General features: G+C 43.0%; 1 protein-coding gene across 3 annotated transcripts in view; it reads right to left on the bottom strand.

The window, feature by feature from the left end:
* CHD1 (chromodomain helicase DNA binding protein 1) overlaps nucleotides 1–1,875 on the bottom strand; it is a 58,128-nt gene extending 56,253 nt beyond the window's left edge. The window contains exon 1 of one of the 3 annotated variants that reach the window (XM_049796291.1): nucleotides 1,461–1,875. The gene's annotated coding sequence lies outside the window, so the exon portion shown is untranslated. Of the gene's footprint in view, nucleotides 1–153; nucleotides 221–467; nucleotides 561–1,460 lie in introns of those variants that run through there. The other 2 variants (XM_049796292.1, XM_049796293.1) reach the window with 2 other exon arrangements.
* Nucleotides 1,876–14,994: the final 13,119 nt, after the last annotated feature.

Below are 14,994 nucleotides of genomic sequence, written 5' to 3'. Positions count from 1 at the left end.
ATAGGAAATGTTACAGAAATTACATTATCTTTAGCATCACAGGGTGAGAAGAACAGTTTACTGCATGTCTGCACCATACTTTCTGGCTTAATCTGTGCCATAGTACTGACTTCAGGACAAAGTAGATCTAAATTTTAAAGAAAAACTGCCTACCTGAACACACAGGTGAAAAACATTGATATTAATGTTCTGCTAAGATCTGCTTAGCGTATTTCATGCACAAAACATAGTGGAAACATTTCCAGATACACACGTATTGCTTACATCCAGCTGCAGTTGTCCTGTTTAAAACAAGGGTCTCCACTAAATCAAACCAGCAAGATCCCACAGATCAATATTCCACATACAAGAGCATCTTAAATCAGTTCACTGCAGCATCCGATGCAGCTAGAGAAAGTTTAGGCTCACGGTAAATGGACTATAAGTATAAACTCACTTAAAATCAGATAAAGAGCAGTGCCTCTTACAGATTTAGTGGTGTGAAAGCAATTAGGGGCTCGCCTGCTGGCTGCCTGCCCCGAGGTGCTCTCCTATAATAGCCAACATCCAGAGCTCATCGGGTGGTGGTGGGGAAGCCTCCCCCCCGAGGCGGGAAATGTCCTGTGCTCCGACACCGGGGCCACTGCGTCCAGCAAACAAAGGCGATGAAGAAGGAGAAAGTGATAGAAAGGAGCCCTGCAACGTCGGAGAGGCCTCGAAGAAAGGTCGGGGACCCGGTGGCGGCGGAGGCGAGCCGGGCGGCTCCCCGCGGCCCGGCCGCGCTCTGCACCGCCCGGGAGCAGGTTCCCCGCAGCCTGCCCTCCCGCGCCGACAAAACCCCCTCGCCTCCGGGCCCGGCACCCGCTGGACCCCGGGAAACACCGTGAGCAGCGGCGAAACTTTCTCCCTGCCGCCTGCTTCCTGCTCCGCGGCTGTCTTCCCCCGAGCCCCAGCCTCCCGCACCGCGCTCCCGCGGCCTCCCACGGCCACTGTCCCTCTGCTCGCCCCCAGGGCGCTCCCGCGGGAGCCCGGGCCAGGGCTGCCTCCTACCCCTGGAGACGGCTCTCCGCTAGCGGTGCGGCCTGCCCAGGCGCCGCTCCCGGCCAAGGCTCCCTGGCAGCGACTCCAAGACGGCCGCCGTCCTCCATGCTCGCTTCTCCCGGCGCCCCCCATGGCCAGAGGAGAGCCACGGCCGCTCTCCTGCCTCCCGGGCGGCTCGACACTGGCTCCCCCCGCAGGAGCCAGCAAGAGCGGCTCGATCCCGGCTGCCCGCCTCGGCCCTCGCAGCTCCCCCCCTACGCGGAAAACAGCGAGCGGGCCCAAGAACCCAGCCCCTCACCGGGCATCCAGCTTCTCCCGGCCGACAGCGGGCCCCAGGCCCCGTCTCCTCAGCACCGCCCGTCCCTCCCGCTTCCATCGTCGGAAGCCGCACAACTCCCGGCCGGGGAAAGGGAGAGGAGCCATGGCGGCCCTCTGCCTACCTGCGTGCGCCCGGCCCGGCCAGGCCAGGCCTTCCCAGGGCCGCCCCGGCCCAAGACTGCGCTACGCCCCACAGGGAGGTTCGTGTCGCAGCCCAGGGTCGGGGGCTGCTCCCGCGGCGGGGCCTGGGCCGCCGCTCCTCCCGCTGGCCACCGGCTCCTCGCAGCCCCGTGCGGTGGCCTCTCTCTGCGGCTCGAACAATGGGGCCCCGAACTGGGCAGGCAGGAGCGCAGGGAAAACCAGAGTAGACGCTGCGCCGCTCTGCTCCGCCACCGCTTTTTAAGTCCTCCCGACCGCCGCCATCACGCTGCCGCTCCGCTCAAGCTCCCCCTCCCTCGGTCGGATGGAAACCCCGGGCGTGATGTCAGCCCTGCGCCCTGGGACCGACCGGCAGGAGGAGGAGGAGCCACGGCCGGAGGCGAGGGGCAGCGCTGCCGGGCCGTTCGGGGGCGGGCGATGGAGGCGGGATGGGTCGCTCGCCGCGCCGGGCGCCGGCGGCAGCGCCCGCCCTCTCTGCCTGCCGCACGGCAGGGGCGCGAGGGCCGGCGTGGCTGCAGCTCCCATCCGCGTATGAAGGCGCAGGGCGCGGCCCGTCCCGGAGGGGCGCCATGACCCGAGCGGCGCGGCCGCAAGTCCGGCACGGGCCGTCCGTTAGCGTTCTGCCAGCGTGGTTTTTGTGTTTGCTTTGGGGTTTTCGGTGTAAAATCACAGCCCGGCGACAAACGCGACCGCATGTCTTAGTCTATGGAGTTACAAGTGGTACCAGGGCGTGTTCAGGAAGGCTTGGCGTGCTGCTGCTGGGAGGACGCTTGCCGCCGTGAGGTCTAGCCCCTGGCTGAGGGGGGCTGGTCTTCCTCCTTCCATTCCAGAACCTAACGCCTGTTCTTTTCAAAGCGGTTGACGTGACCGTGCCTCACGTTCGTTATTGGAAAAAAACCCAACCCACCAAAACCCCAAAATCAAACACGCAAGAAAAAAGTCATATAAGTTTTGTGTCCACATGCTCCCAGAGTGGCAAAGGAAAGGTAGTGATAGTTGAGTTAAAGGGTGCTGTAAACAACACAATGCTGCAGCCGAACTGTGTTGGAAAGAGGAATCAACTTACCTGCCTTCTCCCCTTTGGAGGCACATGTACGCGGTTACACTCTGTCACTCTAAAGGAGGATTGTGGGGTCATTGCTGACTGATAGCTGGCACAAGGCCTTTGGACGTTTATTTGTTTAGCACCCCGCAAGAAGAGAAAGAGGTCAAGAAAACACGGTTTGCTCATCAACAAAGGGAAGCTTGAAGGAAGGGAGTCACTGTGTGGGTATACTAGAGGAAGGTGGTTACAGTAGCTGTCAAATCAATTCAAGCTTGAGGAGTTTCGTTGGCCAGGAGCCAAGGTCTGAGCCACAGTCAGTCAGCTGGAGACTTCTCAGGCCTATAGCTTACCTTATGGTTGCTCTTCCAGTGTGAGCAAAGCTGGTTGCCTCAGCACTCAGTGGGGGGTGGGCAGCCAATGTACCTACCATGCTTCAGCTAGGTTGCTGGTGTTTCCTGGAGCTGTGCCTTCAGCCCACCAAGCAGGTTGTAGGATTGGCTGCCAGGCACAGCAGCTCGCTGTCTGAGGAGCAGCAAGAGGCTAGATGAGGCATGTATACTAGCTCAGCTCTCAAGCACCATATAGGAAAGTACCCCAAAATCTCAGTGGTTGATGGCAGAGAATAATTCAACACCACACACACACACACACACACAATTTAAAAACCACCAGGAATTGCTCAGACAAGAAAACAGCTTCAAAGTTTGCAAGAAGGCTATATTGCACTATGCTTCTTATTGAGAAACTTAAGTTTGCCTAAGTCAGCTTATGGGAGAATATTTTCTTGTGATAGACAAGAGTGCTGCAAGATCAATGGACTGAAGTTTAAATTCAAGAGTGTCAAAATGAAAGTAACGGTTTTAAATTAAGGTAATTAATAACACAACACTTTATCAAGGATAGGTTAGACCCTAATGGAAAGATTTTTGTTACTGTTAGGGATTTGTTAATTTTAAGGAAAGAAACAATAGAAAGCCACTGCCTCATTCAACTGGAAGGGACAGGCCTTATGCAGAAATTGTGGATGAAAGCAGTTACCTGCAGCAACCAGGAGATAAGACCAAGTTGATATGAATTCTGATACATGCTAGGTGTTAGGTGTACAAATGATGTGACTTACATACATGAATACTTACGTAGATAAATAACAAAGCAGTTTTCACTGGGATTTAGAGCTGATTGCACAACACCTGCAATGCTCAGAGAAGAAAGGAGACAGGGAACAAAACAAAACAAAAAAAAAAGACAGAAAACTAAATAAATTCCAGCAATTCCAGTTGCTTAGCTGCAGAATGCACTCAATTTTTGTTAACCATCCAAAAAGCTAAAGGACTATAAAGAGGGCAGGTGTTAGTCAAATTCCTCTATTTTTGATATCCAACTTCCTCTCTTCAAGCTCCTAATTATTCACAGAGATAAAATTACTTTCATCCTTCTCTTTTCTTTGTTTCTCCTCCTTCCCACCCCTCCGTAAACAATCATGTAGAGAAAATAGTTTTATTCTGCTAGAAAATCTTTCCAGTCTGCTGCTTCAAGTCATGTGCATAATTTCATTTTGCTACATGTTGGTTTTTAATCCACAGTAACTTCAACAATAGTAATCAACTTCTATTAACAAATGAAAGTAAAGTAGTATTCCCATAATAAGTTGGTTTAGCCACTAGTACAGGAATTAACAAAAACTACCTGTTCTTGCAGGAAAAGAATTCAGGGAAAAAGTCCAGGTTTTCCATTTCACAGGGCAACTTCTATTTTGTCTTTTGCATGGTTAAAGTTATTGTTGTGAGCGTTTCTACATTTAACCACATTGATCACACTGCACATACAGAGGGTTTTTTCACGCTAAGGTGCCCAAATCTTCAAACATTTTAAATATGAGCACAATTTCCTGGCATTTCTCTGAGTGTTTAGGGCCTCTGCTTCATTAGAAGATGGTTATATTCTGCGAGATTGTCTGCACGGTGGGAAGGTATGATCGTACTTATAGTAAGTATATTTGTAATAGCTTATTTTAGCTATCAAAAGTCACTAACTGTGAACATACAACAGAATGAACATTAGCATAAATTAATAATCAGAGTCAGTGCTAGAGAATTTTACCAACAGGACTATCAAGATTAAAACATTTTTGTCACATATAGTTCCATTTGCAGGTGCACAGCACTTCTGTCCTCTTCACAGTTACATGCAGCCAAGCATGTCAGATGTCCTTGGAGAGCTGCATTGTGATTGCTAGAAGGTTCTGGTGTGGGCAATGCTGTTTTAGATTAATTGATACACACATACTTGCACCTGCTATGAGTGCCCTCTTGCTGGCAAGGCATTTGTGTGTAAACTTTACCATAATCTGCTACTATTGGGTAGCCTGGTATAAACAGGGTTGGGTTTTGTTGTTTTTTTTTTTTTCCCCCAGGACTTCAACACCAGTAGTTTTCATAACCAAATTAATAAGGTTAGACCTACCTCCTTTCCAATGAGGATCAATCCTTAGCTTTTTTTACAGCTGCATGATTTAGTTAGAGGTGTGAGGTATCTTTCTGCTTCCTGTCTGTAGCAGACATGCTAGCCTGTGTGCTCACTAATATGAATTGTTTCCTGAACACAGCAGTCAAAAATACTAGCCTGCACTTTGCAACCCAGGAGATAACCTCCATTCCCTAAGTCTTCTAAATATGTCCCAAAGTGCTGTTCCCCAGGATGTACCTGCACACACCCTTTCTTTTTTGTTTGAGAAATGAAGATGCCTAACATTTGGTCACCTTACTTGGAGTCACTGCAATACGAGGCAGGCTTAAGATTCAAGCAGAATAAATTTCTGTTTCAGCAGGATACAAATTGAACTCCTAATTACAAAGCTTGGAAGAAGTCTACATTTTCAGCTATATTTTACTTACTAGCCTTCTTGCCTTCTTCAGTTTCCTTCACCTAGATTTTTTTTTTTTTTTTTTTTGGTAGAGTTTCCCAGCTGTCTTGGAAATCCCCTTTGAAGGTATAGTTTCACGATGGTTTAAATTAACTGGAGTTACAGCTGCTGTGATCCCATCCTGTTGTTTGCCGTACCAGCCAAAAAGTAGCTCCGCTCAAAAATGGTTGCTTTTTGGCCACTTCAACTTTCCGAACTAGGTCACCACACAGCTGCACATGCAGTGATCCTTGTGCAGTAATATAGTAGCAGCAATTGTTACTTGGAGTGGTAGAAATTGCCTCAACAGTACCTGGAGATCTTTCTCCACATTCCTGTGAGAGAAGGATTTTTCTTCCACATCGGAACTTGTTTGTATTGCATCTTTAATCAATTCCTTCCTTCCCAGATGGCATAGCAAAGTATGCATGGCATTCCTATCTTAGCAGCATTTCACACTGTAAGTAATACTGACTTCTGTTACACATTGATTTTAGTCTGTATCAAGAGACAAATACATGTAAAGCACAACATTTTAAGGATAGCTGGACAAAGATTTTTCTTAGTACAGAAAAGCTATCACCCACAGGAATAAGCTGTCTTTCTGAAACTGTATTACAGGTTCCTGGCATCTCAGCATGCCTCCAGGATGTGGGTGAGAATATTTATTGTGCCTAAGGTGTCACTGATTTACCCCACTCCTATCCCCCTGGCCATTCTTGGGTTGAATTTGTGCTTGTAGACAAAACATAATCAACACACAATCAGAGTTAGGTGCAGTTATGCAATTAGCACAATCCATTTCAATGTCTATGTTTTCAGGTTATTTACCTTAACGTATCTTTAATAGTGATAGTGGTTCATGTTTATCACAGTATCTTATGTTAAAGAAAAGATTTATCACTGCTCTATTCTTAACATTTAGAAGCTTTTCTGGACAAAGAAGTTTTTCTTTTTTAACGTAGTGAACCTTTAAATACTGGATATAGCAGCCTTTAGTGAGCCAAGATAGACACAAGAAATAATGTTTAATGACACACTAAGTTATATACTGGTTTCTTCCCTTTTTCTTATCCTCTTCCTACTCCCCCAACACACTTACTACTTTGATTTTTCTCCTATTCTTCAATTAATTCTAAACATGTCCTGAAGAGCTCACAGACCACAATACTAGGTATAGTACCATATAAAAAAATTTCTTTCTCCTCAGCTGATGTTACATGCAGCAGGCATAGCCTAGTTTACCTGTTTTTCATTCATTTTATACCCCTACTCTTATTCCATTTCATTTTGCATTCTCCCTTCTACTAAGAAAACATCAATAGCAATTCCTGTAGGTAAACCAATCATTACCCTATCACTTAAATACGATATCTTTCTTGCCACCTTCTTCACTCCTTCTGGCTCTTTTATTTACCACACCCCAAAACCCCTTCTTATTTACCTCCCCCCCTCACTTGGGCTTCATCAACCAGCCAGCTGCACAATGCTAAAGATTGGGGACATTAAGATTTAGAAGAAAACAAAGGTGACAAAAAAATCACTTCTTTTATAGAAATTGCCAGAAGAAAAATAAAAGGATTTAGTTCTAGGAGGAAAAAGCTAGTCTAATTTTTTTATCTGGTTAGCCTGTGGGCCACTTTCAGAGTACTCCTGTTAGAAATCAGTTTAGTTTAAATCTACAACTTGCTTAGGTCTTGTCTTCACATACGCCTGGTCAGAAGTAGTTCTTTCAAAACAAATTTGAGTGTAGATACTTACATCATAGTAAGTGACAAAGTTTTATTAACTTTAAATATCATTAATCTATAGCTACTTAAAATGCAGGTAGATTTGTTAACTGCAGTGCATGGAAACTAGAATTCTGGAAGAAAAAAACCACACCTAGGGGCTAGTCAAATAAATTGGCTAAATTTGACCAACTAAGCATAGGTTTTTTAATAACTTATTTATAAAGTTCTTAAATTATTTATGCAATCCCTTAAAAATATATATCAGCTTCAAGTAAACAATTTTCAAGTTAAAACAAAATATAATAACTTCAACTGGTACAAGTGTATACATAAATTTTCATAACTATATAAGTTTAATTGAATTGAACAACAAACTGATAATTGGGCTAGTATGATTCAAGGCTTTACTTACACCTCCTATATAGTACAATTAAATAAACTTTTTACAAATTTCTGCCTTGTCTGGACAGTGTCTGTATGTGATTGGCACATTTGAACAGAAACATTGGATCAGTGCATTGGCTGAATGTTTTGCTGAAAAGATCAAAAAAGTAATTAAAACACTGGCATTTAAATGTTTATAATGAGGCTTTAAAATTAGAGTCCAATAGGAGGGCTGAGAAATGTTGACACGTTTCTTTAGACTACTGTTTTGTTTTGTCTGTCTAAATTACCATTGATTTGTTGGAGGCATTAATTCTTTCCAAAAGCAGCTGCAGGATGTAGACCTTGCCTGCCTTACAAGCATGATGTCTGTTAGTGTTATCTTGTCAATGTTTAGCTAGAGAAAGTGTAAACTGAGGTTGAAGTGAACTTTTTCTTATTTCTCCCTCTTAGGCAATAATCCTTGGTATTTTCAAGATAAAGACAAAACTGTGACTATTTCTTGCATAGATAACAGTAGACTGCTTTAGACTGTTCTGGAGTAGGAGAAAGAAGTTAATTCCTGGAGACTTAATCACAGTAAGCACTTATGTGTTTGCTGATAAACATAATAAATGTAGCATCCAGAGTTAAAGAAGAAAATTACAGTAATGATCCTCCAAGCCACAAGTAGTCGTTGTATAAAGAGTTGTCAGATGATAGTTTTAAATGTGGCTATTTTCTTGTTAGCATGCAGTTTCTATAGCCTTTTTTTCTTTCAAGTCAGAAAAATCATATACATAGTAACTCTTTCAGAGGATTTTAAAAATAAATAAGAAACTTTTCTGTAGAGAAGAAAAGGAGCTTGTCATTCAGTCAGTTACAGATTTTTCATTTGTTTAGTTGTGATTTGGAATCTGATAAGGAAAGAAGACTGTTTTCTCTTAAATGCCTTTGATATCTTCATTCTATGATGATATTGCAAGTCTTTAGTTTCCTACAGTTTTGGTGTGTCCAGCCTCCAGTTTTTCTGCTCATGAAGGTGCAATTACAGCTGTTACTGTAATTATTAAAAGTTGTAGCCTTAGCCTATGTCCATATTAGGAACCTGATAGTTTTATGTCTGTGGGTTTTTTGTTTTTGTGGGGTTTTGTTCTTTTTTTAGGGTGAGTGGGACACACTTAGTATGTACAAAAGCCAGGAGGCTAGACATACCAAAGACAGAGTTCTTGCTATTTTAATTTGGGAATCTAGTAAAGCCTTCTTTGTTGCTGATGGTAAGAAGTGGTAACTGTTTTAACAATGACCTCTACTACGCACTGGTTTCTAGCTGTCTATCATACATGTGTATTCAATTAGCCTACAAGGTACCTTAAAGAAAACTTATTAAAGCCACAATAAATACTGTAAATGCCCAAGTGAAATTAACAAGTCCCTATAAAGTTGTATGTTTGAAATAGCCTATATTTCAACTAGCAGGCTTTTTGGTGCACTGTTTGGGCCTGGTGCTAAATACAGTAAAGCCTGATTCTAGATAGGCACATAGAATTAGAGCTTTTATAAATAGACCAATATCTTTCTAGTATATTAACTCTCACTTTGAGGCTCTGATATTATTTGTTTTCAAATGGTCTCACTTTTTGAAGTGATTATTTTTGTTAAGTGTTCTAAATTTGCTTTCTATTTCCAATTTTAGTTGAAAATTAGATCATAAATTAAAAAAAAAATAAGCCATTGGCATATCTAAGTTTTGGCCAAGACCAAAAGGATCAAGAGAAGCTGAAGAAAAGTGGGGAGCAACTAAATAAATAAAACTCATTTCAGAATATTGTAATCTCCAAGCCTTACTGAGGCTACTCTGTTTCAATGTGATAATGTGATAATCATTACTGTAAGCAGTCTAGTAATACCTCATCTGTAGCTGTACAAATGGTTAATGCTGTGATTGTGTTTTCTGGTTCTGTACACCAGACCAGTTCCAATGTGCGTGGCAAGTCACTGTTGAGCAACAGCAGCATCTTCAAACTATGTTTCCACTTGCCACCATTTTTCCTTTAGGACACGTTCTGCTTTCCTGCAATGTTTCTTGAATGCTTCAATTACCTGGAAAAGTATATGGGTTCAGTAGCAGCATCCAAGACAGGATACAGCTTATTTTGATTCTCGCCTATAGCTTTGAAAATCAGTATCTTAATTCAAAAGAGCACTTTGGTTTTAAAATCATTCAGGCTTTGAATGTAAAAAGAGAGTTGGCTATTTTTAGAAAAGAAAAGATGATGACATGAGCAGACCCAGCCATAAGTACACCAGCAAGTAGATACCTTTTTGTTTACGGAGTGTGACTAGTTACCTTTGTTTCAGGTTCATGCTGTACCTGGCAGTCTCCAAGTACTTGAAAGAAGAAAAACAAATAAGTATTCTGGGAACAACTAAGATCTTTATTTCTGCAAACTTGTATCCTGTATACTACCACCTGAATCTCTGTTACGTTCCCTGACCTTTCCCACTCTTCAAAACCTCAGGTTCTCTTTCATGTCAACTAACTGTGCTGTGCTGCAGGGGAAGGGAGAGGGAAGGCAGGAGGAGATTGATCTGGCTTTGTCAGATACCAGCTGATACCAGAGACCAGAGGCATTCATTTAGAACTCTGCTTATAACCACAGACTGTATTTTCAGAGCCCCAGCACTTTTGATAGGCTTGGTTGAACTTGCTATCTGATTTCAAAAGTTATTGCAGAAGATGATAGGGAATGAAAAAGTAAATAGAGTTAATGTAGCCATATGTTTTTTTAATTAGGAAGTTCTACTAGTAGAAGTGATGATAATGTGTGGGAAAGTGTAGAGAAATTCCATGCGGGGATGAACAACAGGTCTCTTTTTCACATTTCCTCCAGCAATTCTAACATTTTCTCTTCTTGCTCTAGTATTATAGTAGCCAAATCCTTGTTTGCATTATTGGAATCAGGGTATAGCTGAATTTGAGCTTCCTCAGTATTTTCTAAGTCCTGTTGGGGCCCCCAGTCATCAGAGTCCATGGGCAGGGAAATGTCTTCCGTTTGTAATAGTGGCTGACTTGTCTTTTTTGCAGAAGGATTTACCATTGCCTGTTCCTCAGGTGTCAATGGGGCCATGGGAACATTGGCGTTACTTCCCCCCCCCAAAAAAATTAAAAAATTCAGCTCTTCTACAGGGAAAGCCACAATCGGTGTTTTTTCTTCTAATGGCGGCGCTGTTGGTGGCAGGAGGGGATCATGTGCTCCACATACTGTCTCTGCTGCTGAACAATACGTCAGGGGCGCAGGAGCATTAATGGTTCGACCTTCTGCCACTAAAGCATGTTTTAACACATCCTGAACAGCAGTTTCCGATGTTATTTGTTGCATCATTTGGAGACACTTTTTCCAATGTGCTGCCAGACGTGCAGCTATTCTATTTCCTCCTTGGACAGACTCCCATATTTCCCTTCCTAAGTTCTCCCAAATAGACAACGAAAAGAGAGCCTCAGAGTCCTTGAAAAATCCCCTTCTTTGTCCCCACTGTAACAAATCCTCTAACTGGTCCTTTTTAATATCCGTCTCTGTTTTTTCAACCAGCCTCATAAGTGTCTTTATGGCTGCCTTTTCATTTGCAGATGCTGAGATACCCATGCCGCCTTTTATCACATAAGCTTACGATTCCTGCCTCTCTCGAGCAGCCCGGCGCTTTCTTTTAAGCCCACTGGCATCCATGGCAATCTCCCCCGCCTTTTCAGTCGTTAGCGTTACCCTCACCCTCTTGTTCCTTACTGGATCACGTCGGGGTTCACCAGATGTAGAGAAATTCCATGCGGGGACGGATGACAGGACACCAACATGATGATCAAAGTCGCCAGTTTATTGAGCCTAGCTCATCATTCTTATACAATTCTCTAAGTTCCTAAGAAGCTTTGACTGGCTGCTACATGCAAGCATTTAGTGTCCACGTGCACAAGCATAAAATGTGATTGGTTATATCGACACTGTACACACGTATAAACATAAGATATAGTTGGTTATACTAACTCTGCACATGCGCATAAACATAGGACATAATTGGCTACATCAACTAAAACATGCGAAACTTGTCTCAGTCTAATTGGTCAAGATAAACTGCCGAACTGAGGTTCTTTGTGCCAAGTTCCCTTTATTGTGGAATGTGCACCTGTGTTTTCCTAATTGGGATCTTTCTTTTTTTGTCTTCTTGTTTATTCTGCTCAAGGCCTTCCAAAGGTGTCAGGAATGCTCTTTTGACCGTGAGCTACTTTCAGGCCCAGTCACTAAGTTCCATGTAATTGACTCCTACAGGAAAGAAACTAGCCAGTCTTTCAAAGACTCTCTCTACTGTCCACTTGCAAAACATCTCTACAAATCTAAGTTTAAAGTTACCTAAACAACCTCTTGAATAATCAAAAAATATCAGCTCCTACATGTAGACTTAAGCCATCATAAGTCTGTTTTAGAGAGCTGTTATACTGTTTCCAGGGTGGCTTGCCTTTTTCAGGGTTTGCAACAGTAATATCATACAGGTCTTGTTCACCTGGCCCCTTTCTTGCTTTTCCTGTTTGTAGGGTTTAGGGATTAATCCGTGCGGGGCCCGGACGACGGAACACCAATGTGATGATTAAAGTCGCCAGTTTATTGAGCTTAGCTAATCATTTTTACACAATTCTCTAAGTTGTTGAGAGACTTTGATTGGCTACTACATGCAAGCACTTGGTGTCCACACGCACAAGCATAAGCGGTGATTGGTTACATCGGTACTGTCCACGCGCACAAACATAAGACATAATTGGTTGTGTTAATTAGAGCATACAAGACTTGTCTTAGTCCAATTGGTCAAGATAAGCCCCTGAATTGAGGTTGTTTGTGCCAAGTTCCCTTTATCGTGGAATGTGCACCTGTGTTTTCCTAATTGGGATCTTTCTTCTTCTATCTTCTTATTTATTCTGTTCAAGGCCTTCTAAAGGCGCCTGGAACAGACTTGTGACCATGAGCTATTTTCAGGCCCAATAACTAAGTTCCATATAACTGAACCCTACATCTCCCCCTCTCTCACTTTTTTTTTTTTTTTTTTTTTTTTTTTTGGAAAACATATTGCTGTCTTGTTCCGCAAACTTAGCCCAGCAATCAGTAGGTGTCAGTTTTATGTGGGTGTCCCTACGGAGGCAACTATGGTTTTGCTGCACACCAGCCTGATGCTCTTCGGAAAATCCCGGTATTTATACATTTTCAGATGAATGGATTTTAGCACACGTGGCCGGCGGGTGCCAAAATCCACCTCAGTTGAAAACCTATGACGCATGCACTCGCTGGCCAGGCGCACTGCACAAGTCATAGTTATCTTATCAATTCGTTCATGGGCTTTGTGATGCGGCTGTAATGCACTGAGAATTTTAATCTGTTATGTTAGCTAAGATGACCTACGCATTAATTTTTGGCTGAGGTGGTATTCGTATTGCCGCACCATCTATGATGCTTCGGATGATGACGGTCGCATAAATCAAACGGAAGTCCATTGTGGGCTTGCACCTGTGAAAACATAAGCATAATCTCGCCCCGAGGTTATTAATGAAAAATGGACCTTCCCATCGCCCTATTTCTAGATTCTTAACTAAGTCTATGACCTTACTTCTAATTTCAGTTTTAACTAACTGTTAGCAAAAAAAAATATTTTTTTTTTTTTTTTTTTTATGAATGACTACATATCAGGTATCTTAAAACTACTTCCACACTCGGCTTCTGTGAGTAATGTTTCGCCAAGGACTGATTAACATTAAACTATATATATATTTACTTATTCTCTGCAGCACTTGTTCTGAACTGCTTATCCTCTATACAATTAGTTATAGGTTAGTAGGTTAGTTGATTATGATTAGTTGAATATCTGTTACAGTGGTTAAAAAAAATTTTTTTTTTTTTTTTTTTTTTGAATTTACTCTCTTTTCTACCCACTCGCACTAAAATACATATTCAAAAACGATATCATTCTCCATGTTTTTTACATGCATTCTTAATCTCCACATTGACTGCCGGTCTCCGTCGTGATTTGTCTAGTCGGTCTATCTAGGGCTTCAGGACCTGCTGACGTCTCCGCTGCCTCTTGCTCTTGCTCTTCTGAGTTGTCTGTGGCATCTGGTCGCTCAATCCACGGCTTGACCCATTTTGCCGGTATCCAATGGGGTTGTTCGTTACCTGTGGAAACACAAGCATACCCTCTTCCCCACGTAAATAATTTGCAAGGTCCTTGCCACTGCTGTAAAATCGGATCGAATACTGAAACTTGCGGCTGATTTTTATCAACATTTTTGTTCCCACACATATGCCTATTAATTGGGATCTGATCCTCAGTACCACGTGGCTGTAGCCAATTCAAAACATACAGTGCTTTACTTATTAACTCTTGGGGAGTACAGTGCCGCATATCTTCCCCCGTTTTTAAAATGTTTAAACGATCCTTTAAGGTCCAATGTGCACGTTCAACAATAGCTTGACCAGTGGAATTGTGGGGTACGCCAAAATTATGAGCTACCCCCCACATCTGTAAAAATGTTTCTAATGACTGTGCGCGATATCCCGGGCCATTGTCTGTTTTAATTTCTGTTGGCACTCCCATGGCGGCAAATGCTGCCAAAAGGTGCTTAATTATGGCTTTAGCATTGGTTGATATATGAACAGTAGCCCACATAAGGTTCGAATATGTGTCAATAGATACATGAATAAATTTATATCTCCCAAAACTGGGATATTCCGTAACATCTGTTTGCCAAATTTGCAATGGTGATAATCCCCGGGGGTTCACCCCCTGTGGTTGTAAGTTTGGAATATTCGCACAGTCTGGGCAAGCAGCAAGAATAGCTCTGGTTTGCTGCAATGGAAGATTAAATTGTTTACTCAGCGCTTTTGCCGACTGATGATAAAATTTATGGGATAGCAGTGCTTGTCCAAACAAATCAGGTTTGGGTGTATTAAAATAGATGTTTGCATTGGCTACTACCAGTTGATCCGCGCGCGCATTACCTTCCACAATGAATCCCGGCAGCGTTGTATGGCTACGAACATGATCGATAAAAAATAAGTCTGTCCGTTCTTCTAGTAACATCCATAATTTTAAAAGTGTCATAAACAGCTGCTTATTGTTTACAGTTTTTAGTAGGGACCTATGCATACGTTTGACTATCCCCACGACATATTGAGAATCTGAAGTAATGTTGACAGGTGTTTTATCCCATTTTTTAAAAACAGAGCATACGGCTAATAGCTTGAGCACTTGTACTGACCCCTCTGACAGAATGACTTTGGATTTCCAGGATCCAACCTGTAAATATACAAATCCTGCTTTACCTGTCTTGCTGCTAGCATCAGTAAAAACGGTAATGGCCTCCAGAGGCTTATTGCTGCAGATAGAGTGTGGTTCCATTGTTAACATTGTTTTAAATA

Source organism: Accipiter gentilis, chromosome Z, assembly GCF_929443795.1.
Source record: "Accipiter gentilis chromosome Z, bAccGen1.1, whole genome shotgun sequence".
Lineage (NCBI taxonomy): Eukaryota > Metazoa > Chordata > Aves > Accipitriformes > Accipitridae > Astur > Astur gentilis.
The sequence above is the reverse complement of the archived record's forward strand: the minus strand, read 5'-3'. Positions and strand labels throughout refer to the sequence as shown.